At 47.6% G+C, this 26,873-nt stretch overlaps 1 protein-coding gene across 5 annotated transcripts in view; it reads right to left on the bottom strand.

The window, feature by feature from the left end:
* zfhx3b (zinc finger homeobox 3b) overlaps positions 1 to 26,873 on the bottom strand; it is a 594,034-nt gene that overhangs the window by 446,327 nt on the left and 120,834 nt on the right. The window contains exon 1 of one of the 5 annotated variants that reach the window (XM_072517944.1): positions 9,954 to 9,999. The exons of the other annotated variants lie outside the window; for them this stretch is intronic. The gene's annotated coding sequence lies outside the window, so the exon portion shown is untranslated. Of the gene's footprint in view, positions 1 to 9,953; positions 10,000 to 26,873 lie in introns of those variants that run through there. 5 annotated transcript variants of the gene reach the window in all.

The raw sequence follows: 26,873 nt of genomic DNA, 5'->3' as shown, positions 1-26,873 counted from the left end.
GCTTCAGGTCATTGGCGTGGACATGGCGGAATACCTGCTGGAGACGGGAAACATGCTCCTCAGGGGTCGTGGACCATATGATGACGCCGTCCACGTACACACCAACCCCTTCGATGCCCTCCATCATCTGCTCCATGATGCGATGAAATAGCGATGATGCCGAGACGATGCCGAATGGCATACGGTTATCGCAGTACCTGCCAAACGGTGTGTTGAAGGTGCAGAGCCTTCTGCTGGACTCATCCAGCTGGATTTGCCAGAATCCATGTGACTCATCTAACATTGTGAGAAACCGTGCATGTGCCAGCTTACTGGTGCGTTCCTCCCGCTTCGGGATGGGGTAGTGTTCACGCATTATATTCTGGTTGAGATCCCTGGGATCAATGCAGATGCGCAGGTCTCCAGAGGGTTTTTTAACCACCACCATTGCGCTGACCCAGTCAGTCGGTTCGGTTACCCTGGAAATGATCCCCTGCTGCTGCAGCTCCTTGAGCTGTTCCTTCAGGCGCTCCTTCAGCGGAGCCGGGACCCGGCGTGGTGCATGGACCACTCGCTTGGCATCAGGTCACAGTAGGCTCTTGTACCGATATGGCAAAGTGCCCATCCTATCAAACACATCTGGATACTGAGCGTCGATGTCGTCAATGCCAGCTTGAAGATCCACGTCGGAGGATGTCGTTGAATGAACCCGCTGCACCAGGTTTCGCTTTTTGCAGGCATGCGTGCCCAGTAGGGATGCCCTGTTCGGCGTGACAATTTCAAACCTTTGCCGTGCATGGGTACTCCGGTTGGAGACGAGTAGATGGCAGGACCCCAGTGCCGTGATGGCGTTACCATTATAGTCCAGGAGCTGGCAGGCTGCTGGAAGGACCTTGGGTGGCTTCTTGATGCGTTTGAAGTCTGCCTGTGAGAGGAGGTTGGCAGATGCACCTGTGTCCAGCTTGAACTGGATGGAGCAGCGGTTGACCTGCATCACCGCACGCCAATCGTACTCCGAATCCACAGCGAGGATGGACTGAATGCGAGATGAGTTAGGCGTGGCATGTTCATGTGTCGTGATGATGCCCACTCGGTCGGCAGACTCCAGGCACTCGTGCTCTGGATCCATTGTACTGCCAGGATCAGAATCCTGTAATCATCGTTGCACATTCTGGATGTGCTGTCGTCGGAATTGGGAGCGCTGGCCTCTGACTGGTGGTGCAGACCTGCACAAGGCTGCATAGTGTCCAGGCTTCCCGCAGTTTAAACATCGCCTGTCTCTTGCAGGGCGGTGTCCCTTTAAGTGGGTGTTGCCACAGTTCGGGCACGTCATGACGTCGGCGTCGTGACGCGGTGTACGTCGTCGCACATGCGCAGTGCGGTCGGCAGACGTCTGCACCTGCGCAGTGTGGGTGTCGGCCGCTTCATTATCTCGTTCGCATCGTGCATGTGTGGGGCTCCGGGAAAAGCGCGCAAGATGGCCACTGTCTTCAATGCTGAGGCGCTGCATCCGGGAGATGACCTGCACACTCACTGCCTCATGGGAGGCAGGTTTCTCATTTTCAGCCGATTTGTGTTGGGAATACCGATTTTTTGCATGCTCATGCACTGTACATGTTTCAATCGCGACTGGCAGGGTCATATGCTAGATTTTTAAGAGCTGCTCTCTCAGAGGATCAGCGGGAACTCCAAACACGATTTGGTCTCTGATCATGGAGCCAGCAATATCGCCAAAGTTGTAGGACAGCGCTAGAAGGCGGAGGCTAGTTATTGAAAGATTCATCTTTACCTTGAAGACGATGTTTGAATATGTAGCACTCGAAGATTTCATTGGTGTCCACTTCACAGTGACTATGACTATAACTTGTCCAGGATGGTCAGAAACTTTGTCTTGTCCTGGCCTTTGGTGAAGTTAAACGAGTTGAAGAGTCTGATGGCTTGATCACCCGCTGTTGAGAGGAGAAGCGCAATCTTTCTTGCATCAGATGCACCCTCGAGGTCTGAGGCTGCGATGAACAGCAGAAACTTTTGCTTGAATATCCGCCAGTTGGCACTGAGATTGCCGTAGGTCCTGAGCTGGTGAGGAGCCTGAATCTTCTCCATGGTGCCGAGATACATTTGCTGGTCGTCACGGAACGGACTGAGGTAAGCCACCTTAAATCAGTAGTCTCCTGGTATCATGTCGTGTTAGGTACACTGGTCTAACACTGGCTGCAACTGGATGCAGCATAGATCAGAAAGATACTCCAGACCTTGGAGTTAGTTCAATCAGGTTTATTGAACTAATAGCACAGTTCTCTGTGAGTTCGACTCACTGCTAACTTAAGTGTGGTTACTCTGTCTGACTGAACCAGACTAGCTCTTAGCCACGTGGTGGGGGTGTGAGATTATAACAACATCATTGACTGACTCTCTAGATGTTCATCAGTGGAAAGAGGCGGAGTGTGAGTGTCTCGTGTCTTTTACAGTCAGATCCCACCTCTGCCTCAGGTATGTTGTGCCCATAAAAAGGCAGGACAAATCCAGTCCAATTAATTACTGTTGCCATCAGTCTACTAACAATCATCAACAAAGAAAGGGAAGGTGCTGTCCACGGTGTTCTCACACACCATTTACTCAGCGATAACCTGCTCACTGATGCTCAGTTTGGGTTCCGCCAGGACCACTCAGCTCCAGACTTCATTACAGCTTTGGTCCAAACATGGACAAAAGGCTTTGTGCTTTAATGCGTGGAGCATTCGCGCTAAAGTCACGCAATAAATCACGCAAATAGATATAAACGGGCATGATATAGTCAGGATTACGGAGACATGGCTGCAGGGTGACCAGGGTTTGGAATTTAACATCCACGGGTATGCAGTATTTTGGAAGGACAGACAAAAAGGAAACGGCAGTGGGGCTGATAAAAAAGGAGGTTAACACAATAGTGGGGAGAGCTGAGAAACACCAAAAAGCATTAGTGGGGATTTATAGATCCCCAAAACTGTAGTGCTGGTGTTGGGAATGGCATTAAACAGGAAATTAGAGACGCATGCGATAAAGGACATATATAATTATAGGGGATAGAGTGGCACGTGGCACAGTGGTTAGCACTGCTGCCTCATCGTGCGGAGGACCCGGGTTCAATCCCAGCTCCGGGTCACTATCCGTGTGCAGTTTGCACATTCTCACCGTGACTGCATGGGTCTCACTCCCACAACCCAAAGATGTGTAGGGTAGATGGATTGGCCACACTAAATTGCCCCGTAATTGGAAAAAAATAATTGGGTATTTTTAATTTATTTTAAAAAAAATAAAAATAATTATGTGACTTTGATCTGGACATAGATTGGGCAAATCAAATTAGTAACAATATGGTCGAGGAGTGTACATGGGATGGTTTGTGGGCCAATACATTGTGGAAACAACTAGCGAACAGGTCATCCTCGACTGGATATTGCGTAATGAGAATAGAATAATTAGCACTCTGGGCGTCATTCTCCGCCGGCGGGAGTCTCCGTTTTGCCGGCGCCCGGGGGTTTCCCGACGGCGTGGGGCTGCCCCACAATGGGAAACCCCATTGAGCGGCCGGTGTTACGGAGACTCCCGCCGGCCGGTCGGGGCTGAAATGTGGCGGGGCGGGTAGGAGAATTTCGCCCTCTATCTGTGCGAGGCACATGATGGAATTCTTCATCAAGACGAAGGGTGATGTAGTTCATTCTGAGACTAAGGTCCTAAACCAAAATAAAGGAAACTACGATGGCGTTGATGAATTGGGGAACATTAAAAGGATGACGGTGGATCGGCAATAGCAAATACACAAAGAGTGCACGGGAGAACTGCAACAATTGTTCATTCCTGTCTGGCACAAAAATACAAATGGGGAAGGTGTCCAAACAGTGGCTTACAAGAGAAATTAGAGATAATATTAAACCCAAGGAAGAGGCACACAAATTAGTCAGAATAAACAGCAGACATGAGGATTGGGGACACTTTAGAATTCAGCAAAGGAAGACAAAGGGACTGATGAAAAAGGGGAAAATAGAGTACGAGAGTAAGTTTGTGGGAAACATAAAAACTGACTGTAAAAGTTTCTATTGGTATGTGAAGAAAAAAGGATTAGTGAAGACAAATCCTTACAATCAGAAACAGGGAATTTATAATGGGGAACAAAGAAATAACTGACCAACTAAATACCTACCTTGGTTCTGTCTTCAAAGGAGGACACAAATAATGTACAAAAATGTTGGGGAACACGGTGTTTAGTGGGAGGGAGGAACTGAAAGAAATCAGTATTAGTAGGGAAATTATGTTGGTGAAATTGATGGGATTGAAGGCTGATAAATCCCTAGGGCCTGATAATCTACATCTCAGAGTTTTTAAGGAATTGGCCCTCGAAATAGTGGATACATTGGTAGTCATCTTCAAAGATTCTATAGCCTCTGGAACAATTCCCAAAGATTGGAGGGTAATGTAACCCACTATTTAAAAAGAGAGGTAGAGAGAAAACCGAATTATAGACCAGTCAGCCTGCTGTCAGTAGTGGGGAAAATGCTAGATTTCATTATAAATTTTTTTATAACAGAGCACTTGGAAAACAGTGGCAGGATTGGTCAGAGGCAGCATGGATTTATGAAAGGGAGATCATGCTTGACAAATCTATTGGAATTCTTAGAGGATGCAACTACTAGAGTTAACGAGAGGGAGCCAGTAGATGTGGTTTATTTGGACTTTGAGAAGGCTTTCAACAAAGTCCCACATAAAAGATTAGTGTTTAAAATTAAAGCGCATGGGATTAGGGATAGTGTATTGAGAGGAACAGAAAACAGGTTGATAGACAGGAAACAAAGAGTGGGAATAAACAGGTTCTTTTTCCAAATGGCAGCCAATGATTGGTGGGATACTGCAGGGATTTGGTGCTAGGACACCAGCTAGTCACAATATATACTAATGATTTAGATGAAGGAACTAAATGTAATATCTCCAAATTTGCAGATGACAGAGTGTTGGGTGGGAGGGTGAGCTGTGAGGAGGATGCAGAGATGCTTCGGTGTGATTTGGACAAGTTGAGTGAGTGGGCAAATGTATGGGGGGGGATTCTCTCAGCCCGGAGCCGGGCCGGAGAAGCCCCACGACCAGTGCGAATCGTGCCACGCCGCCGGCACACGATTCTCCGCAGAGCGGAGAATCGGGACCATTGGTACTGGTGTGGTTGGCGCGGCGCCAGTCAGGGGCCGCTCTACGTGGCCCCCCCCCCCCCCGCTGATTCTCGGCCCGGAATGGGCCGAGCGGCCATTGTAAAAAAGCCGAGTCCCGCCGGCGCCGTCCACACCTGCTCTCAGCCGGCGGGAACGCGGCGTGGAAGGGTCGGGGGGGCCCTCTGATGTGGCCTGGCCCACGATCGGGGCCCACCAATTGGCGGGCCAGCCTCTCTGGCAGCCTCCTTTCTTCCATGCTGGCCTCTGTAGTCCTGCGCCATGTTGCGTTGGGGCCGGCGTGTTGAAGGAAGCCACTGCGCATGCACGCATTGGTGCTGGTGCCACTGCGCATGCGCGGATCCCGCGGCGCCCAGTTCACACCGGGATCAGCAGCTGGAGCAGCGTGAACCGCTCCAGTGCTGTGCTGGCCCCCTGTAGGGGCCAGAATTGCTGATCCTGAGGCCGTGTTGACGCCGTCGCGTCCGACCGCGTCAACACTTAGCCTCAGGATCACAGAATCCCGCCCCAGGCATATGCAACATAATGTGGATAAGTGTGAGGTTATCCACTTTAGCAGCAAAAGCAGGAAGCAAATTATCTGAATGGCTGTATATTGAGAGGGGGGAATGTGCAACTGGACCTGGGTGTTCTCGTATGCCAGTCACTGAAGGTAAGCGTGCAGGTGCAGCAGGTGGTAAGGAAAGCAAATTATATGTTGGCCTTCAAACTATAATAATAATCTTTTATAAAAATCCCAATTGTCACAAGTAGGCTTACATTGCAATAAAGTTACTGTCGCCACATTCTGGTGCCTATTCGGGTACACAGAGGGAGAATTCAGACTGTCCAAATTACCTAACAGCGCGTCTTTTGGAACTTGTGGGAGGAAACCGGAGCACCCGGAGGAAACCAAGCAGACACAGTGAGAACAGGCAGAGTGACCCAAGCCGTGAATCGAACCTGGGACCCTGGAGCTGTGAAGCAACAGGGCTACCCACTGTGCTACCATGCTGCCCATTAGAGGATTTGTGTATAGCAGCAGGGATGTCTTGCTGCAATTGTACAGGACCTGGGTGAGACCACAACTGGAATATTGTGAGCAGTTTTGGTCTCCTTATCTGAGGAAGAATGTTCTTGCTGCAGAGGAAGTGCTGAGAAGGTTTACCAGACTGATTCCTGGGATGGCGGGACTGATATATCAGGAGAAATTGAGTCGTTGAGGATTATATGTGCTGGAGTTCAGAAAAATGAGGGGATCTCACAGAAGCCTACAAAATTCTAACAGGACTGGAGGTGCAGGAAGGATGTTCTCAATGACGGGGCAGTCCAGAACCAGGGGTCACAGTCTGAGGATATAGGGTAGACCATTTAGGAATGAGATGAGGAAAAATTAGTAATAAGTCTGTGGAATTCCCTACCACAGAAAGCAATTGAGGACAAAACACTATGTTTTCAAGAAGCAGTTAGATATAGCTCTTGAGGCTAAAGGGATCAAAAGATATGGTGGGGAAATCAAGAACAGGTTACTGAGTTAGACGATCAACAATGATCATAATTAATGGTTGAGCAGGCTTGAGGGATCAAGTGGCCTACTCATGCTCCTATTTTCAATGTTTCCAGTAGTGAGGTCAGAATGACTGCCCTTGATGTCAAGGCAGCAGTTGGCTGAGTGTGACATCAAGGAGCCTTAACAAAATTAAAGTCAATGGGACTCAGGGGAAATCTCTCCATTAGTTGGGAGTCATACCTAGCATAAAGGAAGATGATTGTGGTTGGTGGAGGTGAACCATCTCAGCCCCAGAACTTTACTGGAGTCCCTCAGGGTAATGTTCTAGGCCGCCCATCGTGAGCTGCTTCCCTCCAACTTAAGGGGAGAAATCGGATGTTTGTTGATGATTGCACAGTGTTCAGCACCATTTACAACTCCTCAGTCACTGCAACAGTCTATTCCCACATGTAGCAAGGCCTGAAGGGGATGGGGCATATAGGGAGACCCATCGGGATGCCCTGATGCCAGAAATCCTAAAACATGGAGGAACAATGCCACAGGACCACTCATTATTTTCAACAATAGAAAAAACATTTAATAATTAGCTAAGCTAAAACTTAAAAGTTTCTCTACCTTACAATGCCCCAGTTGCTAAGCAACCACTGCTGGTTTATTTATTCTTCACACTGTTGCTCTCTCTAAGCACAATAGAAGCACAATTGGAATTTAACCAACCCCCACATAAACACTCTTGCCCAGCATGAATCTAACTAAAGGTTTTATCCTTCCAGGCACAGTATCACTCAATTAAACCCACTTAAAACTATATTTATTTCTAATGTTTACCAATACAAAATATAAATCCCTTATAACAGCCTTTGTTTTTCGAACACAAGGGCAGCAGGAACATTGGAATGTCACCACTTGAAAGCCACACACCATCCCGACTTGGCACTAAATTGGAGTACCTTCACTGTTGCTGGATTGAAATCCTGGGACTCCCTTCCTAACAGTATTGTGGATGCACCCATCCCACATGGACTGCAGCAATTCAAGAAGGTTGCTCACTACCACCATTCCAAGACCAATGAGTAAAGCAAAAAGTGCAGAGGATACTGGAAGTCTGCAGAGGGATTTGGACAGGCTACGTGAATGGGCTAGGGTCTGGCAGATGGAATACAATGTTGACAAATGTGAGGTTATCCATTTTGGTAAGAATAACGGCAAAAGGGATTATTATTTAAATGATAAAAAATTAAAACATGCTGCTGTGCAGAGAGATCTGGGTGTGCTAGTGCATGAGTCGCAGAAAGTTGGTTTTCAGGTGCAACAGGTGATTAAGAAGGCAAATGGAATTTTGTCCTTCATTGCTAGAGGGATGGAGTTTAAGACTAGGGCGGTTATGCTGCAATTGTATAAGGTGTTAGTGAGGCCACACCTGGAGTATTGTGTTCAGTTTTGGTCTCCTTACTTGAGAAAGGACGTACTGGCACTGGAGGGTGTGCAGAGGAGATTCACTAGGTTAATCCCAGAGCTGAAGGGGTTGGATTACGAGGAGAGGTTGAGTAGACTGGGACTGTACTCGTTGGAATTTAGAAGGATGAGGGGGGATCTTATAGAAACATATAAGATTATGAAGGGAATAGATAGGATAGATGCGGGCAGGTTGTTTCCACTGGCGGGTGAAAGCAGAACTAGGGGGCATAGCCTCAAAATAAGGGGAAGTAGATTTAGGACTGAGTTTAGGAGGAACTTCTTCACCCAAAGGGTTGTGAATCTATGGAATTCCTTGCCCAGTGAAGCAGTAGAGGCTCCTTCATTAAATGTTTTTAAGATAAAGATAGATAGTTTTTTGAAGAATAAAGGGATTAAGGGTTATGGTGTTTGGGCCGGAAAGTGGAGCTGCGTCCACAAAAGATCAGCCATGATCTCATTGAATGGCGGAGCAGGCTCGAGGGGCCAGATGGCCTACTCCTGCTCCTAGTTCTTATGTTCTTATGAATGGTAATATAAACTCGCCATGCCATTGACATCCCACAAGTGAATAAAAGAAAGCTACTACTGTGACAAAAACAGAAAATGCTGGACTATCTCTGCTGGTCTGATAGCATCTGTGGAGAGAGCGCGGAGCAAATGTTTTGAGGCTGGATGACTCTTTGTCAAAACTACTACTGTGCCTATGAACACTTTCAAATGATGTAAATTCCAAGGCGTGGATTCCCACACAAAAGAGCTGAATTGATCATTGACAATGGATCAACAGCAGGGAGCATGTAATGTGGGGAAGGTGGTTTGTTTTAAAAGTGACCCAATCAGTAACATATGTTGGTTCAAATTAGTACCGTATTATGATTCTGGACCCAAATTTGCACGAGTTTAGTCAAAATGTTAGCACTATTCTCATCTGTTAAGTCCAATTAGTTCAATCCGACCAGATACTATGCACAGTTTCAGTAGATGGGGTTTACAGGAAAAGTAAGTGCAAAAATATAGAAGTAGATTCCACATCTCTGGATCAAAGACCCCAAGACATAGAAATGTTCTTAAATCTTCCCCAAAGATAGCATAATGCCTGCTGGGAGGAACGGAAATCAAAGCTCAAGGTTAGAAGCCTCGTTTCTCACATCTGACGTTTACATTCATAGTTTGAGGCGTTGCAATCGTTAAGAAGGTGGAATCCCACACAAATGGTTATAAGCAGAAGTGACGTTACTCCAAAGCTTCAACTTATCAACATTTGTGAATTGTTTCCAAAATCAATGTAAATGCATACATTTTTGCAATGTCCATTCCCCCAGTCTAATGAAAAATATTGTACAGTACACTTTAGAGAGACTCAAATCCTTTTCCAAACTAAAGTCTCACCAACATAATGGAGCTGGCATAATCATGTATTAATATTCTGAATTATTAAAGCACATCCTTCTCGTGAAGTGTGAAACTGCTACATTAAATATTTCTCTTCCTAATACACTACATGCTAACTACATTTTAATGTGCCCCTGATGTTCACCAACAGTGACCCGAAAGGCTTTAAAGCTTTTTCTTGCTACCACTCTGGTCATATGAGAGTTAATAACCTTATTGAATAATCAATGCCATAAATGCCTCTCAATTTACAGGAAAACGTGGTCTGCTAGGACAGCTATTGATGAACTGGCATGTCTTTGATCTTGCACTGGGAGCCAGTTTACTGAAACTGAGTATGGCACTTCGGAGGCAAAGGGAGCAGAGAAGTTTGCAGGGGTTTACAATTGATTCTCATCACCCCTTCCTTTTCACTATTACTGTTTCAATTTATAACTTACATTGACTGCTTCCTCAATGAAGAGAATGCCCTTTTTCATACAGTTTTAAAAATCATTCTTCCTTAGCTCTTCGCAGCTAAATGCATGAGCTCCAGTTGGGATATGGTTCTATATCATCAAGGTCTTCTTTCAGGAGCTCATCTGAATGCCCATTCTTTATGCGCAACGCTGATGGTGAGTGCTCATAGTCGATTGAACATGGGAAGCATCATGGTCAAGACAGTTTCTGTGCTCATCCAACATCCACACTTCCAGTGCAGGCCTCAGGACAGGGAACAAAAGCAGAAAACCTGGATGATTCCCCTCCATAACACACAGCAGTCGAATTCAAATTTAATGGCAGCTCACCTAAAATCAGCTACATCAGCATGAACCGGGTATCTCCTGCGCTGTACAGCTTAGCCACTCACTGGCTTAACTAATTGGACTATTAAGGGAGTTTTGAAACAGCTTTAATTACAAGGAATACTGCAGAGATGCACTTTTCAACATCACTGCAGGCAGGCAAATTGTAAGTATTCCCACCAGTAAAAGTCTGAGAAAGGACTTCACCAGAAATTTTCAAAGTGTCCATGTTTTGTTTTAGATGAATAAAATGAAGTATAAAGGTGTTAGCTCCATATACAAAAGATTTATTCCCATACAGCTATTGGATAGAAGTATCTCTAATCTAAACATTTTTAAAACTTCAGTTTCTTTGGCTGAAGCTGTAAACTGCTTCAGTTGTCGTGTGAAATGTTAGTCAACACTTTCAAGTTACTTTCAACACATTCCACCCTCTCAGCCACACCTTCCAATTTCTAACTGCTGTATTCTGAAGATAGTCACAAAACCTTCCATTGCATGGACTGATTTGGAAAGGTACTGGCACAATACCGCCAGGTGATAAAATGCATGCTGCAGCAGAAAGCCCAAAGCACTTTTCCAACAAGGCATGGTGGCACAGTGGTTAGCACTGCTGCCTCACAGTCCCAGGGACCTGGGTTTGATTCCGGCCTTCGGTGACTGTGTGGAGTTTGCACTTTCTCCCCATGTCTGCGTGGGTTTCCTCCGGGTGCTCCGGTTTCCTCCCACAGTCCAAAGATGTGCAGGTTAGGTGGATTGGCCATGCTAAATTGCCCCTAGGTGGGATTACGGGATTGGATTGGGCCTAGGTAGTGTGTTCCTTCAGAGGGTCGGTGCAGACTCGATAGGCCAAATGAACTCCTTCTGCCCTGTAGAGATTCTAAAAAAGTCCTTATTCAAACTCTGCATCCCTGGCTTGTCCCATTTTGGTTTCATTGTTATCTTTGTTTCTTCATTGAATTCCATTATATTTTTCCAGAAATAAATCCCAATCTTTCCTCTCATTAAATTCCCTCAATATGTCACAATATTGCTCGCTGTCTGCAGATTTGCACTGGGTTTTGCACTGGGGTGGGGAAGAGAAGAGAGAGAGGAAAGATAGAAAAGGAGAATGAAGGAATAAACACAAGTTAGGCTAACTTTCTATCTATCAATTCGCCTGCCTTCCGGCTGAGCATTATATAATCTTCAGAATGCTAGGTGTCATGATATGCGGACACACACATAATGATATACAGACAAGCAGCTAATGGACACAGAGAAGAGGACATGGCCAATAAGCAGGCAGGACACAGGGGTGGGATCTGACTATAAAAGACACGAGGCACTCACACTCCGCCTCTTTCCACTGATGAACATCTAGAGAGTCAGTCAAGTGTGTTGTTACAATCTCACACCTCCACCACGTGGCTAAGAGCTAGTCTGGTTCAGTCAGACAGAGTAACCACACTTAACTTAGCAGAGAGTCGAACTCACAGAGAACTGTGCTAACTGTGCTATTAGTTCAATAAACCTGATTGAACTAACTCCAAGGTCTGGAGTATCTTTCTGATCTATGCTGCATCCAGTTGCAGCCAGTGTTAGACCAGTGTACCTAACACAACATGATACCAGGAGACTACTAATTTAAGGTGGCTTACCTCAATCCGTTCCATGACGACCAGCAAATGTATCGCGGCACCATGGAGAGGATTCAGACTCCTCACGAGCTCAGGACCTCCGGCAATCTCAGTGCCAACTGGCGGACATTCAAGCAAACGTTTCTGCTGTGCATCGCAGCCTCAGACCTCGAGGGTGCATCTGATGAAAGAAAGATCGCACTTCTCCTCTCAACAGCGGGTGATCAAGCCATTGAACTCTTCAACTCGTTTAACTTCACTGAAGGCCAGGACAAGACAAAGTTTCAGACCATCCTGGATAGTCACTGTGAAGTGCACGCCAATGAAATCTTCGAACGCTACATATTCAAACAACGTCTTCAAGGTAAAGGTAAATCTTTCAATGCCTTCTTAACTAGCCTCCGCCCACTAGCGCTATCCTGCACTTTGGTGATATTGCTGACATCATGATCAGCGACCAAATCGTGTTTCACTCTGATCCTCTGAGAGAGCAGATCTTAAATATCAAGCATATGACCCTGCCAGTTGCAATTGAAACATGTACAGTGCATGAGCATGCAAAAAATCGGTATTCCCAATACAAATCGGCTGAAAATGAGAAACTTGCCTCCCACGGGGCAGTGACTGTGCAGGCCATCTCCCGGATGCAGCGCCTCAGCATTGAAGGCAGCGGCCAACTCGCACGCTTTTCCCGGAGCCCCACGCATGCGTGATGCGAACGGGATAACGAAGCGGCCGACACCCACACTGTGCAGGTGCAGATGTCTGCCGACCGCACTGCGCGTGTGCGACAACGTACACGCCGACGTCATGACATACCCGAATTGTGGCAATGCCCACTTAAAGAGACACTGCCCTGCAAGAGGCAGGCAATGTTTAAACTGCAGGAAGCCTGGACACTATGCAGCCTTGTGCAGGTCTGCACCACCGGTCAGAGGCCAGCGCTCCCAATTCCGACGACGGCACGTCCAGAATGTGCAACGACTATTACAGGATTCAGAGGACGAGTGCTTGGAGTCCGCCTACTGAGTGGGCATCATTACCACATGTGAACATGCCACACCTAACTCATCTCACATTCAGTCCACCCTCGCTGTGGATTCAGAGGACGAATGGCGTGCGGTGATGCAGGTCAACCTCTGCTCCATCCAGTTCAAGCTGGACTCAGGTGCTTCTGCCAACCTCCTCTCACAGGCAGACTTCAAATGCATCAAGAAGCCCCCCAAGGTCCTTCCAGCAGCCTGCCAGCTCCTGGACTATAACGGTAACGCCATCACGGCACAGGGGTCCTGCCATCTACTCGTCTCCAACCGGAGTATCCATGCACAGCTAAGGTTTGAAATTGTCAAGCCGGACAGGGCATCCCTACTGGGTGCGCATGCCTGCAAAAAGCGAAACCTGGTGCAGCGAGTTTATTCATCGACGTCCTCCAAAGTGGATCTTCAAGCTGGCACTGACGACATCCTCACTCAGTATCCAGATGTGTTTGACGGGATGGGCACTTGGCGATATCGGTACAAGATCCTACTGCGACCTGATGCCTAGCATGCACCACGCCGGGTCCCGGCTCCGCTGAAGGAGGGCCTGAAGGAACAGTTCAAGGAGCTGCAACAGCAGGGGACCATTTCCAGGGTAACCAAACCAACTGACTGGGTCAGCTCGATGGTGGTGGTTAAAAAACCCTCTGGAGACCTGCACATCTGCATTGATCCCAAGGACCTCAACCAGAATATAATGCGTGAACAGTACCCCATCCCGAAGCGGGAGGAACTCACCACTGAGATGGCACATGCACGCTTTTTCACAAAGTTAGATGCGTCACATGGATTCTGGCAAATCCAGCTGGATAAGTCCAGCAGAAGGCTCTGCACCTTCAACACACCGTTTGGCAGGTACTGCTATAACCGTATGCCGATCAGCATCGTCTCGGCATCGGAGATATTTCATCGCATCATGGAGCAGATGATGGAGGGCATCGACGGGGTTCATGTGTACGTGGGCGACGTCATCATATGTTCCACGACCCCTGAGGATCATGTTTTCCGTCTCCAGCAGGTATTCCGCCGTGTCCACGCCAATGGCCTGAAGCTGAACAGGGCCAAATGTTGCTTTGGCATGTTGACACTCAAGTTCCTAGGAGACCAGATCTCTCAGCAGGGCGTGTGCCCCGACACAGACAAGGTCAAGGCCATCGCAACCATGAAGGTCCCAGAAGACAAGAAGGCGGTATTGCGCTTCCTGGGCATGGTCAATTTTCTGGGCAAGTTCATCCCAAACATGGCCTCACACACCACGGCCCTACGAAACCTAGTGAAGAAGTCCACTGCCTTCGAGTGGAATGTGGCCCATCAGGCAGAGTGGTTGGAGCTGAAAGTCAAGCTCACCACTGCACCCGTATTGGCATTTTTCGACCCAGACAGGGAGACGAAAATCTCGACAGATGCAAGCCAGGATGGCATCGGTGCGGTCCTGCTGCAACACGATGGCAATTCATCCTGGGCGCCGGTTGCCTACGCATCAAGGGCAATAACGCCCACCGAACAAAGGTATGCACAAATCGAAAAGGAATGCCTGCACCTTCTCACTGGCATTCTCAAGTTTCACGACTATGTCTACGGCCTGCCGACATTCACAGTCGCGACGGATCACAGGCCCCTGGTCCACATTATCCACAAGGACCTTAATGACTTGATGCCTCGGTTGCAGCGCATCCTCCTCAAACTCAGAAGGTACGACTTTGACCTTGTCTACACGCCTGGCAAAGAGCTCATCATTGCCGATACACTGTCCTGGTCCATCCTAGTGAACCACTGAACGTTATCTGGCAAATTGATTCACAGGTTGAGTCACAGGCGCAGCTGTGTGCTAGCACCCTCCCGGCATCTGATGAGAAGGTGATTCGTATCCGCGAGGAGACAGCCAAAGAACCCCTCTTGCAGCATGTGATGCAACACCTCGCCAATGGCTGGCAAAAAGGGCAGTGCCTTCAATTTTTCAATGTAAAGGACGACCTGACGGTGGTTGATGGTATCCTCCTCAAACTGGACTGGATTGTAATTCCACACAGTCTACTGAGCTTGGTGCTCCGTCAAATCCATGAGGGCCACCTGGGTGTGGAAAGTACAGACGCAGAGCCAGGCAGGCTGTCTCCTGGCCCGGGATCAGCCAGGACATTGCGAATGATGTGTTCGGTGCTCTGCTACACAGACGAACCAACACGGTTGCGAATGGTACAACTCAGGTTTATTACTAACATTTATTTGCAGTGGTAAACTGGTTACTGAGGTTCGATCATAACCCTAGAATCTGTGGACCTATTCCTAATACTATCTTGTAGAGGCACTCAGCACATGGTGGATATCTGAGTGGCTTGCTGTGAGCTCTGTGCCCTGAGCTGTCTCCTACTGGAATGCCCAGGAAGTGTCGTGTTCCCTGTTTTGTAGTGTGTATGCTCTTGCCTGTGATTGGCTGTGGTGTTGTGTGTGTGTTGATTGGTCCATTGATCTGTCCATCAGTATGTATGTTTACCTGAATATCAGGACTTCCCCCCGTTTTTACAAGAACATGTGCCTCTGTGGTTATAAATAGAGATGTGTACTGAGTGCAGCTGAATGTGTGTGTGTGCAATATCTACAGCATGTACATGGGGCTAAACTATATACAAGGGGTGATGTCGGGTGCGACATAACAACGAGGTTGTTCCATAAACAAAGAACGGGGAAATGTTGAATGACAAAATCGAACTCCTGTAACGACAAGAATAGAAACACAGTGGTATTATGAGTTCAATGTACAAACAGGCTCATAAGTCCAGTCTAGTAGGTAGGCGACGAATTTGGGTTGACCGGCTCAAGGGTGGGTCTGGATCCACCGGCTGAGGAATGGGCCTGGCCACGGGCAACGACGGAAGGGGCATGGTGGCAGGATGCTCCACAAAGTCGATAACAGGAGGGCGCAGAGTCGGTGGAAGTTCCCGTAGCGAGCGTGGAAGTAGGCGAAGAGCCCGGCGATTGCGCCTAGGAATGGAGCCATAAGGCATGCGAACCAGGAACGAGCGGGGAGCCACGCGTCGGAGAACTTCGGCAGGTGCTGACCAGCCACCTTCTGGTAGGTGGATGCGGATGTCGTCTCCAGGCACCAGGGCGGGAAGATCAGTTGCCCGTGTGTCATATGCCATCTTCTGGCGAACGCGCTGCTGTTGCATTCTGTGTAGTACCGGAGCATGGTTGGTTGTGGGTACCAGAATGGATGGCACAGTTGTCCTGAGGGCGCGACCCATCAACAGCTGTGCTGGTGAGAGGCCAGTGGCTAGTGGGGCCAAGCGATAGGCCAGCAGGGCTAGGCAGAAATCCGATCCGGCAGCAGCAGCCTTGCAGAGGAGCCGCTTGACGATGTGAACGCCCTTCTCCGCCTTTCCATTGGACTGGGGATGCAGAGGGCTGGACGTCACATGTGTGAAGCCATATGAAGCAGCAAAGGACGACCATTCCTGGCTGGCAAAACAGGGCCCATTGTCTGACATGACAGTAATCGGAATGCCGTGGCGAGCGAAGGTGTCTTTGCAGGCCCTTATGACAGCGGACGATGTTAAATCGTGCAGGCGTATGACCTCTGGATAGTTTGAAAAGTAATCAATGATGATTACATAGTCCCTGCCAACGCGTCAAAAAGGTCCACACCCACCTTCGCCCTGGTGGACGTCACCAGCTCATGGGGCTGAAGCGTCTCAGGAGGTTGCGCCGGTTGAAACCTTTGGCAGGTGGGGCAGTTGAGCACCATATTGGCAATGTCATCACTGATGCCCGGCAGCATACCACCTCTCAGGCTCTCCGTCTGCACTTCTCGACCCCCAGATGGCCTTCGTGTAGTTGGTCGAGGACCAGCTTGTGCATGCTGTGCGGAATCACAATCCGGTCCAGCTTTAGAAGGACACCATCAATGACGGCCAAGTCGTCTCGGACATTGTAGAACTGCGGGCACTGCCCTTTGAGCCACCCACCCGACATGAGGCGCATCACCCGTTGTAGAAGGGGGTCAGCCGCAGTTTCCCGGCGAATACGCGCCAGACTGGAGTCGTCAACTGGCAGATTTGCCGATGTGAAGGCCACCTGTGCTTCGACCTGACAGACGAACCCCTCCGCAGTTTCCGCACATCGTGACGTCATGGTGTTCGTTGCGCCACCGCGCATGCGCAGTTCGGTCTTGTGTCGAGCGCGCCTGCGCATCACGTTCCTCTGTGTTGACGTCGTTTTTGGCGCGCACAAACGCGGGAGGCCTCAAAAAGCGCGCAAAATGGCCGCCCTCGTACGGGCCGTGGGCCAATAGGAACTCGATTGCCTGGACCCGTTCGGCCTCGTAGGATGCCTGCCTCACCGATCCGGCCGCGTAGGACCCCTGCCATGCCGATTCCGCCGCCTGAAATTGTGAGTAGCGGCTAGTCGCGTTTTCATGCAGGACACAGGCTTCGATTGCGGAGGCTAGGGTGAGGCCGTTTATTTTTAAGAGCTGCTGGCGTTTTGAGGTGACCCCCAAAACGATCTGGTCTCGAATCATGGAATCGGAGGTGGTGTCGTAACCGCAGGACTGCGCGAGGATACGGAGAAGCGTAAGGAAGGATTGAGAGGGCTCATCCTTACCCTGCAGGCGCTGCTGGAAGATACCCCCTCAAAACTCTCGTTAACCTCGACGTTGAAGTGTTGGTCGAGTTTGAGAAGGACCGTCTTGTACTTGGTCTTGTCCTCACCTTCCGCGAACACCAGGGAGTTGTAGACATGGATGGGGTGTTGACCTGCCGTGGAGAGGAGGATGGCGATCTTTCTGGTGTCCAAAGCGCTCTCCTTTTCGTTGTCTTCCAGGAAGAGCTGGAAGCGCTGTTTGAGCAGCTTCCAATTAACGCCGAGGTTTCCAGCGACTTGTAGCGGCTGCGGCGTGCTGACGGTGTCCATGGAGCAGGTTGGCAGATTCCGGAGAATTCGTAGGTAGGTCCCACAGTTACTCCTGGTACTATGATGTGTTGGGTACTCTGCTACACAGACGAACCAACACGGTTGCGAATGGTACAACTCAGTTTTATTACTAACATTTATTGACAGTGGTAAACTGGTTACTGAGATTCGATCATAACCCTAGAATCTGTGGACCTATTCCTAATACTATCTTGTGGTGGCACTCAGCACATGGTGGATGTCTGAGTGGCTTGCTATGAGCTCTGTGCCCTGAGCTGTCTCCTACTGGAATGCCCAGGAAGTGTCGTGTTCCCTGTTTTGTACTGTGTATGCTCTTGCCTGTGATTGGCTGTGGTGTTGTGTGTGTGTTGATTGGTCCGTTGATCTGTCCATCAGTATGTATGTATGTTTGTGCTGTGATGTTTACCTGAATATCATGACAGCGAACATGGTCCTTAACTCTGCGACCTGTCAACGCTTCCAGCCAGCGAAACACTTTCAGCCAGCGCAGAGTAAGGAGGCACTTTAGCAGCATGAAATCGAAACCTCTCCGTGGTCCAAGGTTGGCACCAACCACTTTCATGCAAATGGTCGTGTTTACGTGTTAATCATTGATTACTTTTCCAATTACCCTGAAGTCGTGAAGCTCTCAGACCTCACATCTCGGACCATCATCAAGGCCTGTAAGGAGACGTTCTCCAGGCATGGTATCCCACGCACTGTCATGAGTGACAATGGTCCGTGCTTCAGCTGCCATGAATGGTCTCGGTTTGCCCAGTCGTATCAGTTCAAACACGTCACTTCCAGCCCACACTATCCGCAGTCAAACGGAAAAGTTGAGAAAGGGGGGCACGTAGTGAAGCAGCTCATCTGCAAGGCCGTGGATTCTGCATCTGATATTCACCTTGCGCTGCTTGCGTACAGGGCGGCCCCACTGTCCACTGGCAAGTCGCCGGCTCAACTCCTGATGAAAAGGGACCTGCGAACGACACTTCCAGCCATACACGTGCCCAACCTTCCCGGTGCTGCAGAAGGTGCAGCAACTCGGAGACCGGCAAAAACAGGGCTATGATGCTCATGCCACCGATTTGCCCATGTTATCCCCGTCCGACACTGTTCGGGTCAAGATCCCAGATGGAGGCTGGTCAGCTCCAGCTGTCGTTGTTCGACAGACTGCCCCCGCTCGTATGTTGTGTGTCTGGCTGATGGTTCTGTTGTGCGACAAAACAGATGGGCACTGCGCAAAGTTCCCAGCCCGCAACCAAATTCCTTCTGTTGTTTTGCCACCTCCTGATACCTCGACTCATGAGGCCACCAGTCAGACTTCAATCCCACCCATCAAGGCGCTGTCGTCCCCACCACCACCTCTCCGGCGGTAGACCAGGATCAGACGCAAGCCACAGAGACTGGACTTATGAACATTTGTTCTGTTTGCTATGTTCTGTGTTCTCGCATTAGACAGCTGTTTTCACCTGTACATATATACATGCAGTGGATGTGAACATATGTTAATATTGGCTTATTCTTGTAAATACGTTCACATATGTCATCCAAACATAAAAAAAGGGGAGATGTCATGATATGCAGACACACACACAATGATAACAGACAAGCAGCTAATGGACACAGAGAACAGGACATGACCAATAAGCAGGCAGGACACTCAGGGGTGGGATCTGACTATAAAAGACACAAGGCACTCACACTCCGCCTCGTTCCACTGATGAACATCTAGAGAGTCAGTCAAGGGTGTTGTTACAATCTCACGCCCCCACCATCTGGCTAAGAGCTAGTCTCGTTCAATCAGACAGAGTAACCACACTTAAGTTAGCAGAGAGTCGAACTCACAGAGAACTGTGCTAACTGTGCTATTAGTTCAATAAACCTGATTGAACTAACTCCAAGGTCTGGAGTATCTTTCTGATCTAAGCTGCATCCAGTGTTAGACCAGTGTACCTAACACGACACTAGGCACTGGGATCTCACTGCAAGAGAAAAATCAAGAAGGATGGAGTCCCTTGACGTATTACTTTACAGCATTGTGCATCAGTGTGCTGACTTTCTTTAATCAAACTACTGCTCTATCCAGTTTGAATGAGTCTCAACTCCAGTATGCTACCGAACAATGAAAAATTAAGAGACTTCAGTTTAAACCCCATCAGGAAACACATCTACAGATGTCTTTGACAGAAGGTCAATGAGAGTACGAATGGGTTGTCGCACAACATCCTGAACCATGTGACAACTTCCACAATGCACACGAGCTCTGTCAGTGGGAGAAAATGAAGTCAGGCACAAATGGCAGAAGTGGAGGAACTGTTTCAAAAAATCATCTTCTTCAACAATGAGATCTAAAAAGGCACATCCTAAACGCTTTTTATTAAAGCGCGCATTTTGAAAAGATTACTGCCTGCTCCAGGTTACAATTCCCTGGTTGATCGCAGCTGACTTAGCAGAGTAAGGCAGTAACCACCACGATCTGCTCCTGGTCCCAGAGCAGAGCACCAGGTAATTATCTATTAATATACACTTGCCCTTTCTGGGAGGCATGTTGTTCAAGCATCTGCTTATCTTTGCATTGGAGGAGCAGCACAGTGGTGCAGTGGGTTAGCCCTGATGCCTCACGGAGCCAAGGTCCCAGGTTCGATCCCGGCTCTGGGTCACTGTCCATGTGAAGTTTGCACATTCTCCCAGTGTTTGCGTGGGTTTCACTCCCACAACCCAAATATGTGCAGGGTAGGTGGATTGGCCACGCTAAAATGCCCCTTAATTGGAAAAAATAAATTGGGTACTCTAAATTTAAAAAAAGAAATCTTTGCATTGGAAGGACTAACAGCAGGATTCACAAAATTCAAAATGTCAAAATTTTTTTTAACTGAATCCATGCTATTTAGTTTGCAAGGATACCAACAATGCACGCTGGCAGGTCATGTCCAGGGATGATGACAGTAATGCATGGAGACTAATAAGGAATGTAAATCAAAATGATCACATCTGATAAAACCACTCTGGCGTCCCAGCGTGATGTCCAGTTTTCATCAAGTACAGTTTATTCCAATCATCTTGCTCCATAACACCAAGTTCCCAGCGAGAGAACACCATTCTGTAAATGGCTACTCAAGGACATGATGAGCTATTGCTGCCTTAATTTCCATTCACCAACTTTTGCAGCTGACTGCATATGCAAGCAGATGAGGATTACTGAATTGCAATGCGTGGAAGCATGAGGAGAACCACCACCAGTCATTCACTGAGTTCAAACCATTTGGTCATTTGATGCACCCAAGTATATTCCAGTTATTCAACGTTTTCAATAGGACAGATTAGAAGGTTCAAGTAGAATGATTTTTGATCGGATAAGCTATAACTTCTGAAGGTCAGGGCAACTTTTTACTTTCATCCACCCTCGACAGTTCACATGGACGGGATTTTTCTGAGGGAACTGGAAAGGGCCACTTCCCGCAGTGAACAAATTTACAGCATTTCCCCTCTCATTCTCTTCAAAAAAAAATTCAACCAAATCTCAGCTCCTTGCTCAGATCTGTATTAGCACAACAGGCCAATGGAAAGACCAACTGACGATTCTCAGGACTCATGCTGACAACCTTAATAATTATGATCCCCCCCACCCCCCCCCCACCACCACCACCCGTTTCAGATCTGCTGCTCAAACTGTGTACTGTGGGTTATTTACAATGCACTGATGTAATGCTGATTCAGCAGCTGACCCATATGCTAACCACTGTATCTTAATGATGTAATACTCCAGTAAGCTGCACTGACAGCTAGAAATTGTGTCTCACTTTTGTAGAAATGCTTCTGCTCAGTCCCGCTTCTCCACTTTAAAGAAAGACTTAAAGCTGGGCAAGTGTATAAAGAATGATAGGTTACCTCAATGATTTACTGAAATAAATTTCAAATATTTCTGTACACTGGATTAGAGCAGGTGCCTTTCTACAGAAAAAGTACACTTTTGAGCTGATTTCAATCTGGGTCCAAACTTCAGTTCAACCGTACTCTAGTGTTTGCTTTGTTCAAGCACTCAACGCAACAAGTAGTTTTAAAGGCATTTCTAAGCCAATACTTTACTCAATCTTCTGCATTTAAAAAAGTTAGTGGTATGAAATTCTTCTTATAATGAAAAGCTGGAGTTTGCATGTTTTACTTCACAATGAATGGTTCACTAAACAAAACATTGTATGAGCTGAGATTACACCTTCCACAAAGGAAAATGTTCATTTGACATGTTAAAAAGTTCATTGGGGCAGCACGGTGGCGCAGTGGTTAGCACAGCTGCCTCACGGCGCCGAGGTCCCAGGTTCGATCTCGGCTCTGGGTCACTGTCCGTGAGGAGTTTGCATATTCTCCGTGTGTGTGCGTGGGTTTCGCCCCCACAACTCAAAGATGTGCAGGGTAGGTGGATTGTACACACTAAATTGCCCCTTAATTGGAAAAAGTCAATTGGATACTCTAAATTTATTTTTTAATTTTAAAATAAAATAAATTTCATGAGAATACCATGAATGAAGACATTTTCTACAGTTTGTTATGTTTCTCTAATTGCATCCTGCCATATTCAGCATCCGAAGTTTACTTTACTTGACAATTTTCACTGCTAAAAATTGATTGTGTTTCGACAGGAAGATATGTTCAAAGACAAATGCTTTATGAAAAGATAGGACACTAGAAATGGCAAAGGCGTTTCCTAGTAGTTAGTCCCTAAAGGGGTGTTCTAAATGTGTGTATATTTGAGCATGTGCACTTGCAGACAGAAGGGGCGGGATTCTCCGGCCCCCCCGCCAGGTCAGAGAATCGCCGGGGGGCGGCGTGAGTTCCGCCCCGCCGCTCCAACGCTGGCTGCCGAATTCTCCGGCACTGGTTTTTGGGCAGGGGCGGGGATCGCACAGGTCGGGGCCCGTTGGTAGCGGTCTCCCCGACAATTCTCCGGGCCCCGATGGGCCGAGCGGCCACCCGTTTTTAGCCAGTCCCGCCGGGGTGAAATGGACATGGTCCATCACGGCGAGACCTGGCTTGTCGGCCGTCTAGTGGGGTCCTCGGGGGGGATCCGGCCCCGGTGGGCCCCCACGGTGGCCTGGCCCGCGATCGGGGCCTACCGACGTGCGGGTGGGCCTGTGCCGTGGGGGCACTCTTTCCCTCCGCGCCGGCCTCTGGAAGGCTCCGCCATGGCCCACCCAAGAACTTTCGTGGAGTGTGTGATGTCATGCCAAAAGGAGATTCCAGGATGAAAATACCTCTGGTCAATATGTAGGTAACATTATAAATCCGTTTGTGAAGAAGTCCCCTGTTTGACATCTCTAGCAGATAATATTAATAATCTTTATTAGTATCACAAGTAGGCTTACATTAACACTGCAATTAAGTTACTGTGAAAATCCCTAGTCACCACACTCCGGCGCCTGTTCAGGTAGACGGAGGGAGAATTCAGAATGTCCAATTCACCTAAGAAGCACATCTTTCGGGATTTGTGGGAGGAAGGGGGCATAACTATAAGATTCAGGGTGGGAGATATAGGAGGGATGTCCGAGGTAGGTTCTTTACTCAGAGAGTGGTTAGGGTGTGGAATGGACTGCCTGCTGTGATAGTGGAGTCGGACACTTTAGGAACTTTCAAGCAGTTATTGGATAGGCATATGGAGCACACCAGAATGACAGGGAGTGGGGTAGCTTGATCTTGGTTACGGACAATGCTCGGCACAACATTGAGGGCCGAAGGGCCTATTCTGTGCTGTACTGTTCTATGTAAACCGGAGCACCCGGAGAAAACCCATGCAGACACGGGAAGAACGTGCAGACTCCGCACAGACAGTGACCCAAGCCGGGAATCGAACCCGGGCGTTGTGAAGCAAGTGCTAACCACTGTGCTACTGTACCATGCTACATGGTCATATTCATGTTGATAATTTCACAGCCACAAGATAACCACAGGGATTCCTACTCATTCAAGCTTGACAACCTAGAGTCTGTAGCTTGTGTGAACGAGAGGGCCGATAATCTTACCTCAACTCCACTATACACCAAGGAGAAACAAGAAAGTGAACTCAAAAATATAAATGCAGGTATAAACATAGTACAAAGCCAAACTTTAAAATTATTTTACTCCCTGGCAAATGTGGGATGGGGAGAAAGAAGGAAGAATGTGGTCACACACCCAGGCATGCTTAGGAGAACTCTCAGCGCACTGATGTTTTGTGGTTCCATTCAAATTGAGTACATCCGAATTGGGAAAGCTTCTGAATAAAAACTCTGAGCCGACTTGAATACTTATTTCCATTTGCCTATTTTCAAAAAATCTGCTAGAAAGTTTTTTTTTAAATCACAGACTGTTTCTCAGAAGTTAAATACCCCAATCATCCATTCTGCTGAACTTCATACATGCGGACTCCAAAATGGGGGAAAAAAATCAGATGGTAGAAATAAGGCCATCAGGATTAGTTGTTTAAGCAACTTCACATCTCCTGCGCGATCAGTCGGAACAGATGCGTCATTTTTAATTAATCATTTATCTAATAAAAGGAGTTGTTCATGAGGAAGGAACCTATCCAGGAAGTTCTTAAAGGCACACTCTTTCACTCTTAATATCATATCACCACCAGAGGCAACTCTATTTCCTCTGGGTTTGCAACCAATGTCTGCTACATTTCCAGAACTGTAAATCTGAGACAAATCCAACCATACAGGCACAATACTGAAGTAAAATGCTGCAGACGCTGTTGAAAGATCATCATCCTGAAACATTAACTTCATTTCTCTCCACAGATGCTGCTTGAACTGCTGAGCACTTTGCACATTTCACATTTTTATGCAGAAGCCACTGTCTTTGGTCCTTGCTCCAAACTCCATTCCCTAGCTACTGACTCCATCCCTCTACTTGGGAACAGTCTAAGATTAAACTGGCTCTGGGTGTCACATATGATCCCGTGATGTACCTCCAACATCATTAAGACTGCCCATTTCCACGTCCCTAACATGGCCCGTAATCACGCCAGTTTCATTTTACTGTTGCTGAAACCCTCGTCCAAGCCTTTATAAATGCTAGACGTGACTATTCCAATCAACCTCTGGCTGGTCGCCCACATTCTACCCTCAGTAAACTTGAAACCTTCCAAAACTCTGTTGTCTGCGTCTTAACTCACACCAAGTCCTGTTCAACAATCACACCTGTGCTCATTGGTCTACATTGACACCTGGTCAGGTAACCTCTTAATGTTAAAACTTTCATCTTGTTTAAAAATCCTACTGTGACCTTACCCCATCCTTATCTATGTAATCTCTCTCCTCCAGCTCCATAACCCTCGCAGATATCTGCATCCCTTGAATTCTGGCCACTTCTGCGTCCTTAATTTTGATCGGTCCACTATCAGTACCTGCACCTTCAATTACTTGGGACCCAAGCTCTGGAATTCTCTCCCTAAACCACTCTGGCTCGCTATATTGGCTTCCTCCTTTGAGACGCTGCTTAAACCTTCCTCTTTGACCAAACGTTTGGTCATTTGACCTAGCATTCCCACATAGCTTGGTTTCATAATGATCCTGTGAAAAGTCTTAGGATATTTTATTACATTAAAGGTGCTACATAAATGGCGGCATAGTGGCACAATGGTTAGCACTACCGCCCCAAGGTGCCAAGGACCCGGTTCGACCCCAGCCCCGGGTCACTGTCGGTGCGGAATTTGCACATTCTCCTCGTGTCTGCATAAGTCTCACCCCCACAACCCAATGATATGCAGAGCAGGTGGATTGGCTGTGCTAAATTGCACCTGAATTGGAAAAATAAATAACTAATTGGGTACTCTAAATGTATTTTTTAAAAGTGCTACATAACTACAAGCTGTTTGTAGCCAATGCAAATGTATTCCAGTGTGATGATGTCCCATTTCCAGCTGTTATTAGCCAGAGAAACACAGTAGAAGTGAAAGAGCAACAATATCAGACATCTCTTTTTGATAATCATATTTGATTAGTATTGAAGCTGTAGCCAGAGGGTCAACTGCTACCAGCAGTAGAGATGCAGGATTAAGCAGTAATGAACTGGTCCAGAGTCAGGTGGACCCATCTTGAAAGTTGGTTTGCTCCTCGTTTGTGGAGGAGTTACTCATTGTGAAACTGCTGGATACTTGCATGAATCTGGATTTCTGATCACTTGAATTATTGATGCTATGACCCAATTATGCCATTACGCAGACGTTATGCCACTGCAGTCCCACCGACATGAACTGTACACTACCCGAGAGCTTGTATTGTTTGTGATTGTGTTACCTGTTTGAAGCCGTTGGTTATAAAACTATGAATCATCCAATTTTGGGCTCACTCTAAAGGGGGCACAAAACAGTAGAGAGGTTCTGACTGAAACAGAGCCACTGTGTCTGTCTCTGGACACAGTTGAACAAATTCAGCTTCGGAACAACTCATTGTTCTAAATCACAAATGTTGCTGCAAAACAAAATAACTTTATGTGATCGACTGGCAATAATGAAGTCAAGACGTGAGGATATAGAAATCATAGAATCCCTACAGTGCAGAAGGAGGCCATTCGGCCCATTGAGTCTGCACCAACTCTCCGAAAGAGCACCCCATCCAGGTCCACTCGCCTGCCCCACTCCCACAATCCCATAACTTAACCTGCAAGTATTTGGACTCTAAGGGGCAACTTAGAATGGCCAATCCACCCAACCTCCACATCTTTGGAAGTGGGATGAAACCGGAACACCTGGAGGAAACCCACACCGGTATGGGGAGAACGTACAAACTCCTCAGAGACAGTCACCCATGGCCGGAATTGAACCCGGGCTGTGAGGTAGCAGCGCTAACCACTGTGTCAACCTGCTACCCAGGAGTCTTGCCATCTGATAGCGAATAATATTAATTGAAGGTTAAGATTTTAAAACATTTCACACCATGATACCCAACACAAATGTCTAGCAGTTTTGTTTTGATACCAAGTACAAGATCAGCTAGTTTGAAAATATCAGAATATTTAAATTATGTGCACTG

The sequence above is a fragment of the Scyliorhinus torazame genome, chromosome 10, assembly GCF_047496885.1.
Source record: "Scyliorhinus torazame isolate Kashiwa2021f chromosome 10, sScyTor2.1, whole genome shotgun sequence".
NCBI lineage: Eukaryota > Metazoa > Chordata > Chondrichthyes > Carcharhiniformes > Scyliorhinidae > Scyliorhinus > Scyliorhinus torazame.
Note: the sequence above shows the minus strand (reverse complement) of the source record. Positions and strands in the feature narration are given on the sequence as shown.